The sequence below is a fragment of the Palaemon carinicauda genome, chromosome 31, assembly GCF_036898095.1.
Source record: "Palaemon carinicauda isolate YSFRI2023 chromosome 31, ASM3689809v2, whole genome shotgun sequence".
In the NCBI taxonomy this organism is placed as follows: Eukaryota; Metazoa; Arthropoda; class Malacostraca; order Decapoda; family Palaemonidae; genus Palaemon; species Palaemon carinicauda.
Window position 1 is genome coordinate 71523805 of NC_090755.1, and position 8955 is coordinate 71532759.

An 8955-nucleotide genomic window follows, 5' to 3' on the forward strand; every position below is an offset into this window, starting at 1 on the left:
CTGACATTACATATAAAAAATCAGACTATATATCAGTTTAGTGAGATTGGTGTTACTATATGGACGTGAGTCATGGTATGACAATGAAACAATCTCCATTAGATTTAGTAGATTTGAGAACAAAGCCCTCAGAAGGATATTGGGAGTCGAATGGCAGGACAGGATTAAAAATTAAATTACTGTATGAGAGTGATTACTCAAGTGCCATATGTGGATGAGATCATAATGAGGGGTAGATAGAGATTGTTTGGGCATGCTCTTCACACTCCCCAAGAGAGATAAGTTCACAAAACATTCAGCTGGTCTCCACAAGCACTAGAAAAGTTGGAAGACCCCAGGCTTACATGGCTGAGGACTATGAATTACAAAGTAGATGATGAATGGAGAAGTATTGAATTAAAAGCTCAAGATACAGACGACTGGCGAAATCTAACCAAGACCCTTGCGTCAATAGGCGTAGGAGATTATGATGAATAATTAGTTATCCAACTGGCAAGGAGATCCGCCCCCTTTTTAGTTGGAAAGCCCTAACTTTTGTTTTGGCTGCTGTCATGTACAATGTACAGACAGCCCCTTGCGAAACTAAGTAATTTTCTTTCTCTTCACAGGAAGTGAATGGTTGCAGGATTATGGAATGAAAGCAAGAAGTTCTCCTTTGTTGAGGGAAGGGTGGACATTGTAACCAGTTTACGGCAAAACCGGCTGTTGATCCACATTGCCTTTGTACCCTCTGTACATTTAACTGTTTCTAGTGACCATGGTGACACCAGAGGTGAAGGGCATGGTGGTTCCTCCCCTGAAACAGGTTGATAAATCTGATAAGGTATCTTCTAACCAGCAGGTAACGTGTAGGAGTCAAGAGCTATAGCCCCACCCGCGGGTCATAAAGGTAAGAGTAAAATAAAGAAAAGTGTTGTCCCTGTCCTCAGGGTTGCCATGATCGCTGACCTGGTGCCATCGATTCTAACCCCTTCCCGTGTCTGTCGCCGTGACCCTTGAAATCGCGGATGTGAGGGGCCTGAGGGAGGGGCGGGAGTGTTTTCGGGAGATGGTGGCCTGGTGCCTGCAGGTCACGTCTCCTCTGATGACCCCACGTGGGGTAATAATGTTGCTAATTTCTCCCCAGCCTCTTGGGTGTGTATTTCAGGTGATTCAACAGCCGAGGGCAACGTCGAGAAGGAGCTTTCCCCCGCCGTCGAACCCCACTGCGTGGGTTCCCCCTAAGACGCCCTTCAGGTCCCCGATGAGGATGGATGACGACTTCGGGACCTGGTCTCCCACGGGAGAGCCTCCTCGCTCCCCCCCAGCGCTGTCGGCCGTCTTCCCAGAGGTTTTTCTGCAGGCGTCGTCGTCCACGGAGCGTCGCAGGAATCCTCCTACATCACCGCAGGAGGCGAGGCCTTCGAAGAGGGCCTATAAGTTGTCGGTCTCCTCAGTGGAGGAGCCTTCCTGATCTTCGGAGGATGAGGCGCTGAGGAAGCTCAGGAGGCGAAAGGGGAAGTCCCGCAGGAAGTTGTCGCGCTCTTGCTCCCCCTCGAGGTCGCGCCACGAGAGTTGGCGCCCAAGAGCAACGAATGGGTGATGGTTCACCGAGACAGGCTTCTGGAGCTAGCTGCGGCGCCGGGCCCCTCAAGTTGGCGTCCGAGGACGAGCTCCCCGGATAGATACTCCAACGGCAGCAGCGGCACCCGACGGAGGGATTCCTCATGGCAGGTTCCAGTTGACAGGCATAAGACCCCGAAGGTTCTGACTCCATCCGCCCAGCGGAGAGAGTCGCTCCTTCGGTCTGGCAGCCGAGTCCTGACCTCCAAGGGCCACCTAGCTCGGCACGAGCGCAACCCTCGGCCTTCCTCAACGAGCAGGCCCACAGATTCGAGGACCTCCGGGAGAGATGTTAGACCCAGGATGGAGGCCCCCGTTCCGACGGAGATGCCCGTCCTTCGTCGGGAACCCCGCGGGAGCGTCGGTCCAGGACTCCCCCAAGTGCGAGGTCCTCCATCGGGGTACCCCCGTCACTTGTACCAGCACCCCTGTCGGAGGAGCTCGACGACCATGGAGAGGGGTCAGCAGCGGAGGTATCGGCCTATCGGAGGGTGATAGGCCTCATCAGAAGTCACCACAGGCTGGACGTACCGGAACCCTCCTCCGAAGATGCTTGCCGTTCCAGCCTCAATAGAATAGTGGACGCCCCAGTCCAGCAGCGCCCCTCCTTGGCCCTCCCTTTGGCGAGGGACGTTTATTTGGGAAAGGCTCACGTGGACAAGATCGTGGCCAACCACGCCGAGGCGCCCAAGAGCCAGAGCGCCTCCAAGCTGCTCCAGGGCCTGAAGTCCCAGAGCAGGTTCTACCTCCCAGAGGGACAGCGAGCGGGCGCCTGTGCACTGGAGCCAGCACTCACCGTGTTGGGGCAAGGAGCCTCAGAAGAAAGGGCGTCCACGGCTCCGATCTGCTTCTCTCCTTCAGAGGCGGTCATGATGGAGATGTCGAAGGACCTTGTCACCGTCACCTCCTGGTTAGACTGGTGGGCGTTCAGTCGTCCTATGACCTGTCAGTTCCGGAGACCCAGGTCTTGCTCAAGGAACTCATCAGTTCGGGAGGCAAGGCCCTGAAATTCTTGTCATACCAGTCGTTAGCCATGTCCGCCAACTAGGTCCTACGAAGGAGGGACACTGTTTTGAGCAAGATAACTAGGAGGCTGCCGGACAGAGAGGCCAGATCTCTGAGGAACCTGACCCTGTGGGACGACTCAATCTTTCCCCCGAAGGCAGCGGAGGAAGCGATGGAGAGAATTCGGAGAATGAAGGAACTGTTCGAGACCAGGCCCACCCGGTTAGAAGGCCGACGTTAAGAAGGTCCTCCGTCGACACGCCTCGCCCTCCTCGGCCCGCTCCTAACCACCCTAGGAGAGACAACTCGGCCACAACATGGTCCCAGTCGTCTCAGCCCTCCCGTAGGGGATCAGCCTCAAACCAAACCGCCTATAGGCCGTCGTTCGCAGCGTCCAGAAGAGGCCGATCAGGCCGCTCATCGAGGAGAAGATAGGGAGGGAGACCCCTACTCCTGCCGGAGCCTCAGGTGGGGGATGCTTCAAACATTTTTGGCAAGCATGGGAAGAACACGGAGCAGATCCGTGGACCGTGACAGTTCTGAAAGAAGGGTACAGGTTGCCCTTCCTAGTGGACCCCCCTCCTCTGATACCAGATCAGCAGGCGGAGTGGCTAGCCCCCAAGGATCCCTTGAAACGTACAGCTCTGCAGGGAGAGGTCTCAGCGATGTTGGCAAAAGGGCAATGGAACCTGTTCGGGACCCAGGTCCGTGGTTCTACAGCAGGCTGTTCCTGGTGGAGAAAGCGACAGGAGGATGGAGACCGGTCATAGACCTCTCAGCCCTCAACAAGTTTGTCTGCAAGACGGACTTCAAAATGGACACTCCAAAATCAGTCTTGGCGTCCTTGAGAGAAGGGGACTTCATGATGTCAGTAGATCTCAGGGATGTCTACTTCCAGATCCTGGTTTATCCCTCCAGCAGGAAGTACCTACGGGTGAAATGGGAGAACCAGACGTTGCAGTTCAAGACCCTCTGCTTTGGGTTGTCCACTGCCCCCCAAGTTTTCACAAGGGTCTTCACAACGGTCTCAGTCTGGGCACACGAACAGGGTATCCGCCTGATTCGTTACCTGGACGAATGGTTGCTACTTTCAGCCTCAGAGGAAGTACTGAAGGAGCAAGGCGCGATGTTACTGCAGTTCTGCAACGTTCTGGGGATCACCATCAACCTAAGGAAGTCCCAACTGATACCCTCCACCAGGACGACCTACCTCGGGATGGTTCTGGATTCCCGGTTAGTGAAAGCCTTCCCCTCCGCGGACAGGCTGGACAACTTAGACCAGGTCCTCCGCCCCTTCCTGACGGACCAACCCAGGAGGGCAAAGGACTGGCAGAGACTAATAGGCCACCTTGTGTCTCTGGAGAAACTGGTCCCCCAGGCCAGGCTAAAGCTCAGGGAGGTCCAATGGAACCTGAAGGAAAACTGGATCCAAACGGATTCCCCCCACAGAGTGGTCCCGCTGTTTCCGAACACGAAACGGGTCCTGGAATGGTGGAGCTGCAGGACGAACACTCTCAAAGGGATGCCCTTTGCAGCCGACCCTCCGGAGATGCTCCTGTTGCTCATCTCTTAGGGAAATCAGCACGAGGGAACTGGACAGCCCTAGAGAAGACCCAGCACATAAACGTTCTAGAGTTGAGGGCAGTACAAAGAGCGTGCCTGGAGTTTGTACACCTACTCCGGGGAAACACCGTAGCGTTGATGTGCGACAACGCCAGGGTAGTACAGTAGCTTACATAAAGAAGCAGGGAGGCCTAAGGTCGAAGGAGCTGTGCGTCCTCACTTTACAACTTCTGGAATGGGCCGAAGTGGAGCAGATAAGAATATCAGCGAGGTTCATCCTAGGGAAAAGGAACGTCCTCGCTGACGGCCTCGGCAGGATGGGGCAAGTGGTAGGATCCGAATGGTCTCTACACCCGGAAGTAGCCAGGTCCGTCATTCAGAAATGCGGTTTGCCGGTGATGGACCTCTTCGCAACAAGGCTGAACACGCAGCTCCCCGTGTTCTGTTCTCCTGTTCTAGATCCAAAAGCAGCGTTCGAGGACGCCTTCCAACATCCAAGGGACAATCTCGACGTGTACACTTTTCCCCCCTTCGGGATGCTCAGGCAGGTCCTCAACAGGGTGAGAAGGACGAGCACCCTACAGATGACTTTGGTAGCGCCCTGGTGGCCGGAGAGAGAGTGTTTCGTGGACCTAAGGGAACTAACACAACAGCCGCCCTGGCCCATTCCGGACAGGCCAGATCTTCTCCAGCAACCACACTTCCAAAGGTTCCACGAGAATCCTAGGTCCCTCTGCCTTCACGCGTGGAGGTTATCGAGCGTCTCCTGAGGAGGGAAGGCTATTCGTCGAGTACAGCAACGAGGATGTCGGGCTACCTGAGACGGTCATCGACAGCTCTATACCAGGCTAAGTGGGCCACCTTTACCAAATGGTGCGCCACTAGGAACATCAGGCCCCTGAAGGCCTCCATCCCGCAAGTAGCGGACTTCCTAGTTTACCTCAGGGACGTGGTCAACATGTCCATTCCAGCCATTAAGGGAGTCCGCGCGGCTTTGGGCCAAGTTTTTCTCCTGAAGGGCATAGACCTGGTAACTCCAGACATATCTCAATGCTCATTAAGAGCTTTGAGCAATCATGCCCTCCGCAAGCTGTGAAGGTGCCACAATGGGACGTGGCAAGGGTCCTGAAAATGTTATCCGAGCCTCCGTTCGAGCCCCTGAAAGACATCGTGGACAAGGATCTCACTCTCAAGACAGTTTTCTTGCTGGCGTTAGCATCAGCTAAACAGGTAGGCGAGACTCATGGTCTGTCCTATGAAGTTGCTCACTCGAAAGGTTGGCGAGAAGTCACGTTCAAGTTCGTCCCTTCCTTCGTAGCTAAGACTCAGAACCCTGCCGTATGGAACCCCAGGTTTGAGGGTTTCTCTATTCCGGCAATCCCCCGGTGGGACGACGTGAAGGATTTGCGCCTATGCCCCGTCAGGGCAGTGAGGAAATACTTGGAAAGAACAGCAAGACTCCGGCCCAGGATCAAGAGTCTTTTTGTTTCCACTGGCCTCGTGAAGAAGCCTGGATTCAAGGACTTCAAGTTCACATCACACTGATACACTGTGAAAATGCTTTAGGCGTTATGATAAGGTCAGCGTCTATTCATAAATCCAAAAACCCAAGGCCCCATAAACAAAATTAAAACCCTGTTGCCACTGTGTTGGATGCACAACCTAAAAGGTTAGGATGATGAAAGAACATTTGGAGTTGTTTTGCCAGTGCTTCATCCTTGAAGTCGAACTTTATCTTGCTGATACTGAAAAAGGCCTTGAATAAATATTCATATCACTAAGATAATGCAGCATTGGCAACTGCTGGTTGCTATGTTTCTCATCCGTAAAAAAAAAGATATGGGATCTAAGCCAGGAGAAATATTATTAACTAAGCTGGACAATGATGAAGATGTTGCACCACTTGATGAAGCGCCTGCTAAAGTGCTTTCAGAAGACGATAATGCTCTCTGCTTTGCAGTACACTTCTATCATCTTGATATCATTTACATTGTTCAGTACTGCATAGCTAATCATCGTTTATCCAGTTTAAGAATAGTCTCTAGTAAGTGATACGATTCTAATATTTTATTTATTACTTAAGGATGTGTTTACAGTTAAACTGAGTTTTAGATTAAAAGTGTTTAAAAGAGTATATTGGGTTTATGAGAGAGCTGAGAGTTTATAAACTTTAATTGATAAAGATAATAAAATATGAAAAAATATAAAAATTATCTATATCATGTTTTTTTCGTGATAGCTGAGGGATTTCTGTATGTTAGAATATAAACAAGGTTTTGAAAATTTGTTTTCCTGGTTGAAAACTTGTGAATAAATATTGTTCACTTCCTTTTTATTGATATGAAGATATTTACCAGTTGGGTTAAAAAAAAATTTTCTGTTGTCTACATTATATCTATAAAAAAAACCCTTTTGTTCTTTAAAATAGATATCTTCAGCACAAGACAGAAGGCCATTGTTACATTACCGAGGCACTTAGTTAATGACTGGTGGTGTGGGGAGAAATTAAGCTCACCTGCCTATCACAGCCTAACCACTTTTATCTTCGAAATCGTGGAGTATGTCTGTACTTCAGCTGCTCGAACCAATTTACCAGCTTTAGATTTTCTTTTTCGAGATTTGTACGTGTTTTGACTGTGGCCTGAAAACAGCCAAGTATGCTGACATTTGTAGGTGTCCAGGTGAGTAAGAAAAGTAGTGTAGCAGGTTTACAAGTAAGCTTGGAGAAATACCCTTTAAAACCCAAGCAGGACTCTGTAAATCTTGAAATGTAGACAGACACAAGGGAAAGTTTTTCCATTCCAGGTATAATCGCAAGATTTAAAGGATTATACAGGGGAATCTACTCATAGATGCAATTCCGCTTTCTGATTCCCACGGGTACTTTTCCTTAAAAAGATTATGCTATTCAATACCTTTACTTATACCTTAGATACATTAATATAAAAAATACATTAAATGGCAGTGGTACTACAAAAACAATACTAAAGATATAATTACTAAACAATACAAGTAAAGTAGTAAGAGCACAGTAACTATTTAACCTCTCTCAGGCAGGCAGGCTTTGGGTCTATACTTCGAAACACTACTTCCATTATACACACTGCTATCCAAGACATCACTCAGAAGTTCCTTTGTTATTACATACATCAATAATGCTTCAACAGCTAAATCACAAATTTTAAGTAATTTGTATATTTCCTAACAATACTTACCGAAGAAACACTTTATAGGAGATTACTGGTAACTCCTCTCCGACGACCAGATTTTTACGTAGTTTCCCCCTACTTCCATGTTCTATACTGTCCTGAATAACGGGAAATAACATGACCTGGGGGCATTGCCCGGGCAGGTCGCCCGTCTTTGAGAAGCTCTCTCCAGTAAGTTTTATGTAATGAACAATACCACGAGGTCAGTGGGGCACTGCGGGGACGGTTGGGGGGGCCCTAAACCGAAAGTGTTTCTTCGGTAAGTATTGTTAGGAAAAATACAAATTACTTAAAATTTGTGATTTGTTCCGACACAGAGACTTACCTCGAAACACTTTAAAGGAGACTTACACCTTAGGAGGGGGGAGTGCCTTTTAGCCCTGACCCCGATGGACAGTAGGGAAAACTACGTAAAAGACTCATTAAGTGTGATATAACACTTACCCTTCTGCAATATCTTCGTTGTGCTTGATATGGCGAATTTTCGTCTTGTGTAATGAGCGATATTTCTTGATGACGACTGACGGTACGAGAAAGTTAGAAAAGGGGGGAAAATAGAACTCGGCTCCTTGTGTCTAGATACTTTATGTTTCGCGATTGAGCCTGGGGCTTGAGCCGTCAAACCGAATGCAGGGCTGAGATGACCGGCCCGATAGAAAACCCGTCTAGAGACTTTCTCGTACAGTCCTTGAGATAATGTGCGGTGAAGGTCGACTGGTTGGACCAAGTTCCCGCTCGAAGAACCTGCGCTACTGACATGTTCTTTTCGAACGTTAGAGAGGTGCTAATGCCCCGAACATCGTGAGCTCTGGGTTTCCCCGGTGTAGGAAGACCTTGTTTTAAGTAGGCTTGCGTGATCACTTTCCTGAGCCAGAACGAAACCGTATTTTTGGATATGTTTTTCTTTATTTTTCCCCATGAGACGAAGAGATTCTTGATAGACGGGCGGAGGTTTGCCGTTCTCTTAAGGTATTTCCTAATAGTCCTGACCGGGCATAATTTTAGGTCCTCCGGGTTTCCTTTATTCGGGATTGCCGGAATCGAAAAACTCTCAAACCTCGGATCCCACACCGAGGGGTTCTGAGTCTTGGCGACGAAGGATGTGACAAACTTAAAGGTTACTTCCTTCCATCCCCTAGTGTGTTCCACCTCGAATGACAGTCCGTGTAGCTCGCCCACCCTCTTAGCCGAGGCTAATGCTAGCAAGAAGACCGCCTTGAGCGTGAGATTCTTGTCATCAATGGCCTTTAAGGCCTCGAATGGTGGTTTCCGTAACATATCTAGGACTCGCGCTAAGTCCCAACTCGGGATTCTAGGGGAGGAAGGGGGGCATGATTGTTCGAACGCTCTGATAAGCATGGAGATATGCCTGGAGGAGCCGAGATCTATGCCCTTGAGAAGAAAGACTTGACCCAGGGCCGCCCGAACTCCCTTGATCGCTGGAACTGACATGTCTAACTTGTCCCTGAGATAAACCATGAAGTCGGCTATCACGGGCACTGACGCTTCCAAGGGCTCTATCTTCTTGTCCCTGCACCACTTCACGAATACCGCCCACTTAGACTGGTAGACGGCT